Below are 12260 nucleotides of genomic sequence, written 5' to 3'. Positions count from 1 at the left end.
CTTGCTCAAATTTGGAGCGTTCTCTCTAGGCCCTCATTCATTCTACTTTTGTCCTGAGTTTTCTCACAGTAGATGTTGAGATGTTGTGTCAGCTTACCTACAACTTGCTTTCCCAGCACCTAGCAATTAAGAAAACATACTAAAAGTACAGAAAAAAAAGTAGTAACAAACTTAAGTCAAATGAAAGCAACCACTTTTTTTGCTTGCCGGGACTGAAAGGCTTTTTGGTTTGTAACTTTTGTTGGGAAGTACCTCATCTAAAAACAAGTTAAGGGAAAGAGCAACTTCCTTTTTTTCAATCCTCTCAGCTAAATCTCAGGCCGTGTGCAGAGTGCCCTCCTCATACTGCTATGTGAGCACCTTTGGAGTGCAAAGCCTAATACACACCATACCAATGCCTGTCAGATAGATGGGTCGAACAGATGATTTCCGGCAGGTCCGATCTGATTTCCGATCGTTTTTCTGATGGATTTGCATAGTAGTGATCGGAAATCCGAACGGAAATCCGATCGTGTCTGTCGGAAAGGATCTATCGGCCCATCTATCTGATGGGGAATTGCATGGTGTGCACCAGGCATACGAGAATGAGTATCTTTCAGGTGGTTGTTCCTTGTCAAGTGATTGATTGTAAGTCTCTCCTTGACAAAAGGACTGGAGTAAAGCCAACGGAAATCTGGGAAAAGCAGATAAGAAAAGTAGTATAGGAAAGATGAGTAAGATTGTAAGAAGGAGTGTTTTTCTCTTTCTTGGGGTGGTGAAGCACTTTTGCTGAAAAGTTGTTAAAAGAGGTTGTGTGAGTAAAAGTGAAGGGGAAAGCTGAGATGACATTTTCGTTTGTTAGCAAAGGGAGTGGGGAGTGGCATGTGAAAGAGGAAGTGATGGCCTGGTGATGGTTTGTAATCGTTTTGGAGGAGCTCTGCCTAGTAGAAAGTAAAAGGAGAAGCTTTGATCGCCCAACGTGGGGCTCGAACCCACGACCCTGAGATTAAGAGTCTCATGCTCTACCGACTGAGCTAGCCGGGCTTGCTTGCTTGAGCTGAAATGTCAAAAATTGCAAAATGGCGCCAGCCTCACCTTTGCCATCCGCACAGAAGAAGGCAATCTTGTATGGCCTGATTTGGCTGGCCACGTTTTTCAGCACCGAGCAACAGGGCAAGGCATTGGTGGTTCAGTGGTAGAATTCTCGCCTGCCACGCGGGAGGCCCGGGTTCGATTCCCGGCCAATGCAAATGCTAGGATTTTGGCACACCTCCACACTTTGCACTTCTCAAGCTTAAGACATCTCTGCAGGCCAGAAGCCATTTAAGGACATTTGCAAGAGTCACCGTGGCACTTGGCCACAGTGCTGGCTGACAGTCGAGAAGAGGGACCCTAGTACCCAGGAAACATGACTCTAAGACACACAAGTTAAAGCAGCCTTGGGACACTTGCGTGCCCAAAGGCCTTGCATGTCTTCTAGCAGTGCCAGTGACGTGCAGCATCTCTCCCTCTCCAGTACTCACCTATTAGGCTTCTTTTTAACTGTCTAGAAAAGCCTCGGAAATGCCAAGTCAGCAGCATCTGCTCATCTGGTGTTGTTTTACAACTTTTTGCCTTGTTGTCTTTGCACTCTACTCAGGGCCTTGCTCAAATTTGGAGCGTTCTCTCTAGGCCCTCATTCATTCTACTTTTGTCCTGAGTTTTCTCACAGTAGATGTTGAGATGTTGTGTCAGCTTACCTACAACTTGCTTTCCCAGCACCTAGCAATTAAGAAAACATACTAAAAGTACAGAAAAAAAAGTAGTAACAAACTTAAGTCAAATGAAAGCAACCACTTTTTTTGCTTGCCGGGACTGAAAGGCTTTTTGGTTTGTAACTTTTGTTGGGAAGTACCTCATCTAAAAACAAGTTAAGGGAAAGAGCAACTTCCTTTTTTTCAATCCTCTCAGCTAAATCTCAGGCCGTGTGCAGAGTGCCCTCCTCATACTGCTATGTGAGCACCTTTGGAGTGCAAAGCCTAATACACACCATACCAATGCCTGTCAGATAGATGGGTCGAACAGATGATTTCCGGCAGGTCCGATCTGATTTCCGATCGTTTTTCTGATGGATTTGCATAGTAGTGATCGGAAATCCGAACGGAAATCCGATCGTGTCTGTCGGAAAAGATCTATCGGCCCATCTATCTGATGGGGAATTGCATGGTGTGCACCAGGCATACGAGAATGAGTATCTTTCAGGTGGTTGTTCCTTGTCAAGTGATTGATTGTAAGTCTCTCCTTGACAAAAGGACTGGAGTAAAGCCAACGGAAATCTGGGAAAAGCAGATAAGAAAAGTAGTATAGGAAAGATGAGTAAGATTGTAAGAAGGAGTGTTTTTCTCTTTCTTGGGGTGGTGAAGCACTTTTGCTGAAAAGTTGTTAAAAGAGGTTGTGTGAGTAAAAGTGAAGGGGAAAGCTGAGATGACATTTTCGTTTGTTAGCAAAGGGAGTGGGGAGTGGCATGTGAAAGAGGAAGTGATGGCCTGGTGATGGTTTGTAATCGTTTTGGAGGAGCTCTGCCTAGTAGAAAGTAAAAGGAGAAGCTTTGATCGCCCAACATGGGGCTCGAACCCACGACCCTGAGATTAAGAGTCTCATGCTCTACCGACTGAGCTAGCCAGGCTTGCTTGCTTGCGCTGAAATGTCAAAAATTGCAAAATGGCGCCAGCCTCACCTTTGCCATCCGCACAGAAGAAGGCAATCTTGTATGGCCTGATTTGGCTGGCCACGTTTTTCAGCACCGAGCAACAGGGCAAGGCATTGGTGGTTCAGTGGTAGAATTCTCGCCTGCCACGCGGGAGGCCCGGGTTCGATTCCCGGCCAATGCAAATGCTAGGATTTTGGCACACCTCCACACTTTGCACTTCTCAAGCTTAAGACATCTCTGCAGGCCAGAAGCCATTTAAGGACATTTGCAAGAGTCACCGTGGCACTTGGCCACAGTGCTGGCTGACAGTCGAGAAGAGGGACCCTAGTACCCAGCAAACATGACTCTAAGACACACAAGTTAAAGCAGCCTTGGGACACTTGCGTGCCCAAAGGCCTTGCATGTCTTCTAGCAGTGCCAGTGACGTGCAGAATCTCTCCCTCTCCAGTACTCACCTATTAGGCTTCTTTTTAACTGTCTAGAAAAGCCTCGGAAATGCCAAGTCAGCAGCATCTGCTCATCTGGTGTTGTTTTACAACTTTTTGCCTTGTTGTCTTTGCACTCTACTCAGGGCCTTGCTCAAATTTGGAGCGTTCTCTCTAGGCCCTCATTCATTCTACTTTTGTCCTGAGTTTTCTCACAGTAGATGTTGAGATGTTGTGTCAGCTTACCTACAACTTGCTTTCCCAGCACCTAGCAATTAAGAAAACATACTAAAAGTACAGAAAAAAAAGTAGTAACAAACTTAAGTCAAATGAAAGCAACCACTTTTTTTGCTTGCCGGGACTGAAAGGCTTTTTGGTTTGTAACTTTTGTTGGGAAGTACCTCATCTAAAAACAAGTTAAGGGAAAGAGCAACTTCCTTTTTTTCAATCCTCTCAGCTAAATCTCAGGCCGTGTGCAGAGTGCCCTCCTCATACTGCTATGTGAGCACCTTTGGAGTGCAAAGCCTAATGCACACCATACCAATGCCTGTCAGATAGATGGGTCGAACAGATGATTTCCGGCAGGTCCGATCTGATTTCCGATCGTTTTTCTGATGGATTTGCATAGTAGTGATCGGAAATCCGAACGGAAATCCGATCGTGTCTGTCGGAAAGGATCTATCGGCCCATCTATCTGATGGGGAATTGCATGGTGTGCACCAGGCATACGAGAATGAGTATCTTTCAGGTGGTTGTTCCTTGTCAAGTGATTGATTGTAAGTCTCTCCTTGACAAAAGGACTGGAGTAAAGCCAACGGAAATCTGGGAAAAGCAGATAAGAAAAGTAGTATAGGAAAGATGAGTAAGATTGTAAGAAGGAGTGTTTTTCTCTTTCTTGGGGTGGTGAAGCACTTTTGCTGAAAAGTTGTTAAAAGAGGTTGTGTGAGTAAAAGTGAAGGGGAAAGCTGAGATGACATTTTCGTTTGTTAGCAAAGGGAGTGGGGAGTGGCATGTGAAAGAGGAAGTGATGGCCTGGTGATGGTTTGTAATCGTTTTGGAGGAGCTCTGCCTAGTAGAAAGTAAAAGGAGAAGCTTTGATCGCCCAACGTGGGGCTCGAACCCACGACCCTGAGATTAAGAGTCTCATGCTCTACCGACTGAGCTAGCCGGGCTTGCTTGCTTGAGCTGAAATGTCAAAAATTGCAAAATGGCGCCAGCCTCACCTTTGCCATCCGCACAGAAGAAGGCAATCTTGTATGGCCTGATTTGGCTGGCCACGTTTTTCAGCACCGAGCAACAGGGCAAGGCATTGGTGGTTCAGTGGTAGAATTCTCGCCTGCTACGTGGGAGGCCCAGGTTCGATTCCCGGCCAATGCAAATGCTAGGATTTTGGCACACCTCCACACTTTGCACTTCTCAAGCTTAAGACATCTCTGCAGGCCAGAAGCCATTTAAGGACATTTGCAAGAGTCACCGTGGCACTTGGCCACAGTGCTGGCTGACAGTCGAGAAGAGGGACCCTAGTACCCAGCAAACATGACTCTAAGACACACAAGTTAAAGCAGCCTTGGGACACTTGCGTGCCCAAAGGCCTTGCATGTCTTCTAGCAGTGCCAGTGACGTGCAGCATCTCTCCCTCTCCAGTACTCACCTATTAGGCTTCTTTTTAACTGTCTAGAAAAGCCTCGGAAATGCCAAGTCAGCAGCATCTGCTCATCTGGTGTTGTTTTACAACTTTTTGCCTTGTTGTCTTTGCACTCTACTCAGGGCCTTGCTCAAATTTGGAGCGTTCTCTCTAGGCCCTCATTCATTCTACTTTTGTCCTGAGTTTTCTCACAGTAGATGTTGAGATGTTGTGTCAGCTTACCTACAACTTGCTTTCCCAGCACCTAGCAATTAAGAAAACATACTAAAAGTACAGAAAAAAAAGTAGTAACAAACTTAAGTCAAATGAAAGCAACCACTTTTTTTGCTTGCCGGGACTGAAAGGCTTTTTGGTTTGTAACTTTTGTTGGGAAGTACCTCATCTAAAAACAAGTTAAGGGAAAGAGCAACTTCCTTTTTTTCAATCCTCTCAGCTAAATCTCAGGCCGTGTGCAGAGTGCCCTCCTCATACTGCTATGTGAGCACCTTTGGAGTGCAAAGCCTAATACACACCATACCAATGCCTGTCAGATAGATGGGTCGAACAGATGATTTCCGGCAGGTCCGATCTGATTTCCGATCGTTTTTCTGATGGATTTGCATAGTAGTGATCGGAAATCCGAACGGAAATCCGATCGTGTCTGTCGGAAAGGATCTATCGGCCCATCTATCTGATGGGGAATTGCATGGTGTGCACCAGGCATACGAGAATGAGTATCTTTCAGGTGGTTGTTCCTTGTCAAGTGATTGATTGTAAGTCTCTCCTTGACAAAAGGACTGGAGTAAAGCCAACGGAAATCTGGGAAAAGCAGATAAGAAAAGTAGTATAGGAAAGATGAGTAAGATTGTAAGAAGGAGTGTTTTTCTCTTTCTTGGGGTGGTGAAGCACTTTTGCTGAAAAGTTGTTAAAAGAGGTTGTGTGAGTAAAAGTGAAGGGGAAAGCTGAGATGACATTTTCGTTTGTTAGCAAAGGGAGTGGGGAGTGGCATGTGAAAGAGGAAGTGATGGCCTGGTGATGGTTTGTAATCGTTTTGGAGGAGCTCTGCCTAGTAGAAAGTAAAAGGAGAAGCTTTGATCGCCCAACGTGGGGCTCGAACCCACGACCCTGAGATTAAGAGTCTCATGCTCTACCGACTGAGCTAGCCGGGCTTGCTTGCTTGAGCTGAAATGTCAAAAATTGCAAAATGGCGCCAGCCTCACCTTTGCCATCCGCACAGAAGAAGGCAATCTTGTATGGCCTGATTTGGCTGGCCACGTTTTTCAGCACCGAGCAACAGGGCAAGGCATTGGTGGTTCAGTGGTAGAATTCTCGCCTGCCACGCGGGAGGCCCGGGTTCGATTCCCGGCCAATGCAAATGCTAGGATTTTGGCACACCTCCACACTTTGCACTTCTCAAGCTTAAGACATCTCTGCAGGCCAGAAGCCATTTAAGGACATTTGCAAGAGTCACCGTGGCACTTGGCCACAGTGCTGGCTGACAGTCGAGAAGAGGGACCCTAGTACCCAGCAAACATGACTCTAAGACACACAAGTTAAAGCAGCCTTGGGACACTTGCGTGCCCAAAGGCCTTGCATGTCTTCTAGCAGTGCCAGTGACGTGCAGCATCTCTCCCTCTCCAGTACTCACCTATTAGGCTTCTTTTTAACTGTCTAGAAAAGCCTCGGAAATGCCAAGTCAGCAGCATCTGCTCATCTGGTGTTGTTTTACAACTTTTTGCCTTGTTGTCTTTGCACTCTACTCAGGGCCTTGCTCAAATTTGGAGCGTTCTCTCTAGGCCCTCATTCATTCTACTTTTGTCCTGAGTTTTCTCACAGTAGATGTTGAGATGTTGTGTCAGCTTACCTACAACTTGCTTTCCCAGCACCTAGCAATTAAGAAAACATACTAAAAGTACAGAAAAAAAAGTAGTAACAAACTTAAGTCAAATGAAAGCAACCACTTTTTTTGCTTGCCGGGACTGAAAGGCTTTTTGGTTTGTAACTTTTGTTGGGAAGTACCTCATCTAAAAACAAGTTAAGGGAAAGAGCAACTTCCTTTTTTTCAATCCTCTCAGCTAAATCTCAGGCCGTGTGCAGAGTGCCCTCCTCATACTGCTATGTGAGCACCTTTGGAGTGCAAAGCCTAATACACACCATACCAATGCCTGTCAGATAGATGGGTCGAACAGATGATTTCCGGCAGGTCCGATCTGATTTCCGATCGTTTTTCTGATGGATTTGCATAGTAGTGATCGGAAATCCGAACGGAAATCCGATCGTGTCTGTCGGAAAGGATCTATCGGCCCATCTATCTGATGGGGAATTGCATGGTGTGCACCAGGCATACGAGAATGAGTATCTTTCAGGTGGTTGTTCCTTGTCAAGTGATTGATTGTAAGTCTCTCCTTGACAAAAGGACTGGAGTAAAGCCAACGGAAATCTGGGAAAAGCAGATAAGAAAAGTAGTATAGGAAAGATGAGTAAGATTGTAAGAAGGAGTGTTTTTCTCTTTCTTGGGGTGGTGAAGCACTTTTGCTGAAAAGTTGTTAAAAGAGGTTGTGTGAGTAAAAGTGAAGGGGAAAGCTGAGATGACATTTTCGTTTGTTAGCAAAGGGAGTGGGGAGTGGCATGTGAAAGAGGAAGTGATGGCCTGGTGATGGTTTGTAATCGTTTTGGAGGAGCTCTGCCTAGTAGAAAGTAAAAGGAGAAGCTTTGATCGCCCAACGTGGGGCTCGAACCCACGACCCTGAGATTAAGAGTCTCATGCTCTACCGACTGAGCTAGCCGGGCTTGCTTGCTTGAGCTGAAATGTCAAAAATTGCAAAATGGCGCCAGCCTCACCTTTGCCATCCGCACAGAAGAAGGCAATCTTGTATGGCCTGATTTGGCTGGCCACGTTTTTCAGCACCGAGCAACAGGGCAAGGCATTGGTGGTTCAGTGGTAGAATTCTCGCCTGCCACGCGGGAGGCCCGGGTTCGATTCCCGGCCAATGCAAATGCTAGGATTTTGGCACACCTCCACACTTTGCACTTCTCAAGCTTAAGACATCTCTGCAGGCCAGAAGCCATTTAAGGACATTTGCAAGAGTCACCGTGGCACTTGGCCACAGTGCTGGCTGACAGTCGAGAAGAGGGACCCTAGTACCCAGCAAACATGACTCTAAGACACACAAGTTAAAGCAGCCTTGGGACACTTGCGTGCCCAAAGGCCTTGCATGTCTTCTAGCAGTGCCAGTGACGTGCAGCATCTCTCCCTCTCCAGTACTCACCTATTAGGCTTCTTTTTAACTGTCTAGAAAAGCCTCGGAAATGCCAAGTCAGCAGCATCTGCTCATCTGGTGTTGTTTTACAACTTTTTGCCTTGTTGTCTTTGCACTCTACTCAGGGCCTTGCTCAAATTTGGAGCGTTCTCTCTAGGCCCTCATTCATTCTACTTTTGTCCTGAGTTTTCTCACAGTAGATGTTGAGATGTTGTGTCAGCTTACCTACAACTTGCTTTCCCAGCACCTAGCAATTAAGAAAACATACTAAAAGTACAGAAAAAAAAGTAGTAACAAACTTAAGTCAAATGAAAGCAACCACTTTTTTTGCTTGCCGGGACTGAAAGGCTTTTTGGTTTGTAACTTTTGTTGGGAAGTACCTCATCTAAAAACAAGTTAAGGGAAAGAGCAACTTCCTTTTTTTCAATCCTCTCAGCTAAATCTCAGGCCGTGTGCAGAGTGCCCTCCTCATACTGCTATGTGAGCACCTTTGGAGTGCAAAGCCTAATACACACCATACCAATGCCTGTCAGATAGATGGGTCGAACAGATGATTTCCGGCAGGTCCGATCTGATTTCCGATCGTTTTTCTGATGGATTTGCATAGTAGTGATCGGAAATCCGAACGGAAATCCGATCGTGTCTGTCGGAAAGGATCTATCGGCCCATCTATCTGATGGGGAATTGCATGGTGTGCACCAGGCATACGAGAATGAGTATCTTTCAGGTGGTTGTTCCTTGTCAAGTGATTGATTGTAAGTCTCTCCTTGACAAAAGGACTGGAGTAAAGCCAACGGAAATCTGGGAAAAGCAGATAAGAAAAGTAGTATAGGAAAGATGAGTAAGATTGTAAGAAGGAGTGTTTTTCTCTTTCTTGGGGTGGTGAAGCACTTTTGCTGAAAAGTTGTTAAAAGAGGTTGTGTGAGTAAAAGTGAAGGGGAAAGCTGAGATGACATTTTCGTTTGTTAGCAAAGGGAGTGGGGAGTGGCATGTGAAAGAGGAAGTGATGGCCTGGTGATGGTTTGTAATCGTTTTGGAGGAGCTCTGCCTAGTAGAAAGTAAAAGGAGAAGCTTTGATCGCCCAACGTGGGGCTCGAACCCACGACCCTGAGATTAAGAGTCTCATGCTCTACCGACTGAGCTAGCCGGGCTTGCTTGCTTGAGCTGAAATGTCAAAAATTGCAAAATGGCGCCAGCCTCACCTTTGCCATCCGCACAGAAGAAGGCAATCTTGTATGGCCTGATTTGGCTGGCCACGTTTTTCAGCACCGAGCAACAGGGCAAGGCATTGGTGGTTCAGTGGTAGAATTCTCGCCTGCCACGCGGGAGGCCCGGGTTCGATTCCCGGCCAATGCAAATGCTAGGATTTTGGCACACCTCCACACTTTGCACTTCTCAAGCTTAAGACATCTCTGCAGGCCAGAAGCCATTTAAGGACATTTGCAAGAGTCACCGTGGCACTTGGCCACAGTGCTGGCTGACAGTCGAGAAGAGGGACCCTAGTACCCAGCAAACATGACTCTAAGACACACAAGTTAAAGCAGCCTTGGGACACTTGCGTGCCCAAAGGCCTTGCATGTCTTCTAGCAGTGCCAGTGACGTGCAGCATCTCTCCCTCTCCAGTACTCACCTATTAGGCTTCTTTTTAACTGTCTAGAAAAGCCTCGGAAATGCCAAGTCAGCAGCATCTGCTCATCTGGTGTTGTTTTACAACTTTTTGCCTTGTTGTCTTTGCACTCTACTCAGGGCCTTGCTCAAATTTGGAGCGTTCTCTCTAGGCCCTCATTCATTCTACTTTTGTCCTGAGTTTTCTCACAGTAGATGTTGAGATGTTGTGTCAGCTTACCTACAACTTGCTTTCCCAGCACCTAGCAATTAAGAAAACATACTAAAAGTACAGAAAAAAAAGTAGTAACAAACTTAAGTCAAATGAAAGCAACCACTTTTTTTGCTTGCCGGGACTGAAAGGCTTTTTGGTTTGTAACTTTTGTTGGGAAGTACCTCATCTAAAAACAAGTTAAGGGAAAGAGCAACTTCCTTTTTTTCAATCCTCTCAGCTAAATCTCAGGCCGTGTGCAGAGTGCCCTCCTCATACTGCTATGTGAGCACCTTTGGAGTGCAAAGCCTAATACACACCATACCAATGCCTGTCAGATAGATGGGTCGAACAGATGATTTCCGGCAGGTCCGATCTGATTTCCGATCGTTTTTCTGATGGATTTGCATAGTAGTGATCGGAAATCCGAACGGAAATCCGATCGTGTCTGTCGGAAAGGATCTATCGGCCCATCTATCTGATGGGGAATTGCATGGTGTGCACCAGGCATACGAGAATGAGTATCTTTCAGGTGGTTGTTCCTTGTCAAGTGATTGATTGTAAGTCTCTCCTTGACAAAAGGACTGGAGTAAAGCCAACGGAAATCTGGGAAAAGCAGATAAGAAAAGTAGTATAGGAAAGATGAGTAAGATTGTAAGAAGGAGTGTTTTTCTCTTTCTTGGGGTGGTGAAGCACTTTTGCTGAAAAGTTGTTAAAAGAGGTTGTGTGAGTAAAAGTGAAGGGGAAAGCTGAGATGACATTTTCGTTTGTTAGCAAAGGGAGTGGGGAGTGGCATGTGAAAGAGGAAGTGATGGCCTGGTGATGGTTTGTAATCGTTTTGGAGGAGCTCTGCCTAGTAGAAAGTAAAAGGAGAAGCTTTGATCGCCCAACGTGGGGCTCGAACCCACGACCCTGAGATTAAGAGTCTCATGCTCTACCGACTGAGCTAGCCGGGCTTGCTTGCTTGAGCTGAAATGTCAAAAATTGCAAAATGGCGCCAGCCTCACCTTTGCCATCCGCACAGAAGAAGGCAATCTTGTATGGCCTGATTTGGCTGGCCACGTTTTTCAGCACCGAGCAACAGGGCAAGGCATTGGTGGTTCAGTGGTAGAATTCTCGCCTGCCACGCGGGAGGCCTGGGTTCGATTCCCGGCCAATGCAAATGCTAGGATTTTGGCACACCTCCACACTTTGCACTTCTCAAGCTTAAGACATCTCTGCAGGCCAGAAGCCATTTAAGGACATTTGCAAGAGTCACCGTGGCACTTGGCCACAGTGCTGGCTGACAGTCGAGAAGAGGGACCCTAGTACCCAGCAAACATGATTCTAAGACACACAAGTTAAAGCAGCCTTGGGACACTTGCGTGCCCAAAGGCCTTGCATGTCTTCTAGCAGTGCCAGTGACGTGCAGCATCTCTCCCTCTCCAGTACTCACCTATTAGGCTTCTTTTTAACTGTCTAGAAAAGCCTCGGAAATGCCAAGTCAGCAGCATCTGCTCATCTGGTGTTGTTTTACAACTTTTTGCCTTGTTGTCTTTGCACTCTACTCAGGGCCTTGCTCAAATTTGGAGCGTTCTCTCTAGGCCCTCATTCATTCTACTTTTGTCCTGAGTTTTCTCACAGTAGATGTTGAGATGTTGTGTCAGCTTACCTACAACTTGCTTTCCCAGCACCTAGCAATTAAGAAAACATACTAAAAGTACAGAAAAAAAAGTAGTAACAAACTTAAGTCAAATGAAAGCAACCACTTTTTTTGCTTGCCGGGACTGAAAGGCTTTTTGGTTTGTAACTTTTGTTGGGAAGTACCTCATCTAAAAACAAGTTAAGGGAAAGAGCAACTTCCTTTTTTCAATCCTCTCAGCTAAATCTCAGGCCATGTGCAGAGTGCCCTCCTCATACTGCTATGTGAGCACCTTTGGAGTGCAAAGCCTAATACACACCATACCAATGCCTGTCAGATAGATGGGTCGAACAGATGATTTCCGGCAGGTCCGATCTGATTTCCGATCGTTTTTCTGATGGATTTGCATAGTAGTGATCGGAAATCCGAACGGAAATCCGATCGTGTCTGTCGGAAAGGATCTATCGGCCCATCTATCTGATGGGGAATTGCATGGTGTGCACCAGGCATACGAGAATGAGTATCTTTCAGGTGGTTGTTCCTTGTCAAGTGATTGATTGTAAGTCTCTCCTTGACAAAAGGACTGGAGTAAAGCCAACGGAAATCTGGGAAAAGCAGATAAGAAAAGTAGTATAGGAAAGATGAGTAAGATTGTAAGAAGGAGTGTTTTTCTCTTTCTTGGGGTGGTGAAGCACTTTTGCTGAAAAGTTGTTAAAAGAGGTTGTGTGAGTAAAAGTGAAGGGGAAAGCTGAGATGACATTTTCGTTTGTTAGCAAAGGGAGTGGGGAGTGGCATGTGAAAGAGGAAGTGATGGCCTGGTGATGGTTTGTAATCGTTTTGGAGGAG

The 12260-nt window shown here is 45.9% G+C and overlaps 13 non-coding genes across 13 annotated transcripts; 7 read left to right on the top strand and 6 right to left on the bottom strand.

Moving 5' to 3' along the window:
* Positions 1 to 950: 950 nt before the first annotated feature.
* Positions 951 to 1023, bottom strand: TRNAK-CUU (transfer RNA lysine (anticodon CUU)). The gene has a single exon. It is a non-coding gene; the product is annotated as a tRNA-Lys (tRNA).
* A 134-nt stretch (positions 1024 to 1157) lies between these two features.
* TRNAG-GCC (transfer RNA glycine (anticodon GCC)) lies at positions 1158 to 1228 on the top strand. The gene has a single exon. It is a non-coding gene; the product is annotated as a tRNA-Gly (tRNA).
* A 1550-nt stretch (positions 1229 to 2778) lies between these two features.
* On the top strand, positions 2779 to 2849 carry TRNAG-GCC (transfer RNA glycine (anticodon GCC)). The gene has a single exon. It is a non-coding gene; the product is annotated as a tRNA-Gly (tRNA).
* Positions 2850 to 4192: 1343 nt separating this feature from the next.
* Positions 4193 to 4265, bottom strand: TRNAK-CUU (transfer RNA lysine (anticodon CUU)). The gene has a single exon. It is a non-coding gene; the product is annotated as a tRNA-Lys (tRNA).
* A 134-nt stretch (positions 4266 to 4399) lies between these two features.
* On the top strand, positions 4400 to 4470 carry TRNAS-GCU (transfer RNA serine (anticodon GCU)). The gene has a single exon. It is a non-coding gene; the product is annotated as a tRNA-Ser (tRNA).
* A 1343-nt stretch (positions 4471 to 5813) lies between these two features.
* On the bottom strand, positions 5814 to 5886 carry TRNAK-CUU (transfer RNA lysine (anticodon CUU)). Its single transcript has one exon. It is a non-coding gene; the product is annotated as a tRNA-Lys (tRNA).
* Positions 5887 to 6020: 134 nt separating this feature from the next.
* TRNAG-GCC (transfer RNA glycine (anticodon GCC)) lies at positions 6021 to 6091 on the top strand. Its single transcript has one exon. It is a non-coding gene; the product is annotated as a tRNA-Gly (tRNA).
* A 1343-nt stretch (positions 6092 to 7434) lies between these two features.
* Positions 7435 to 7507, bottom strand: TRNAK-CUU (transfer RNA lysine (anticodon CUU)). The gene has a single exon. It is a non-coding gene; the product is annotated as a tRNA-Lys (tRNA).
* Positions 7508 to 7641: 134 nt separating this feature from the next.
* Positions 7642 to 7712, top strand: TRNAG-GCC (transfer RNA glycine (anticodon GCC)). Its single transcript has one exon. It is a non-coding gene; the product is annotated as a tRNA-Gly (tRNA).
* Positions 7713 to 9055: 1343 nt separating this feature from the next.
* On the bottom strand, positions 9056 to 9128 carry TRNAK-CUU (transfer RNA lysine (anticodon CUU)). The gene has a single exon. It is a non-coding gene; the product is annotated as a tRNA-Lys (tRNA).
* Positions 9129 to 9262: 134 nt separating this feature from the next.
* Positions 9263 to 9333, top strand: TRNAG-GCC (transfer RNA glycine (anticodon GCC)). Its single transcript has one exon. It is a non-coding gene; the product is annotated as a tRNA-Gly (tRNA).
* Positions 9334 to 10676: 1343 nt separating this feature from the next.
* Positions 10677 to 10749, bottom strand: TRNAK-CUU (transfer RNA lysine (anticodon CUU)). The gene has a single exon. It is a non-coding gene; the product is annotated as a tRNA-Lys (tRNA).
* A 134-nt stretch (positions 10750 to 10883) lies between these two features.
* On the top strand, positions 10884 to 10954 carry TRNAG-GCC (transfer RNA glycine (anticodon GCC)). The gene has a single exon. It is a non-coding gene; the product is annotated as a tRNA-Gly (tRNA).
* Positions 10955 to 12260: the final 1306 nt, after the last annotated feature.

The sequence above is a fragment of the Hyperolius riggenbachi genome, chromosome 4 (genome assembly GCF_040937935.1).
Source record: "Hyperolius riggenbachi isolate aHypRig1 chromosome 4, aHypRig1.pri, whole genome shotgun sequence".
In the NCBI taxonomy this organism is placed as follows: Eukaryota; Metazoa; Chordata; class Amphibia; order Anura; family Hyperoliidae; genus Hyperolius; species Hyperolius riggenbachi.
This window is presented reverse-complemented; position numbering and strand designations above follow the sequence as displayed.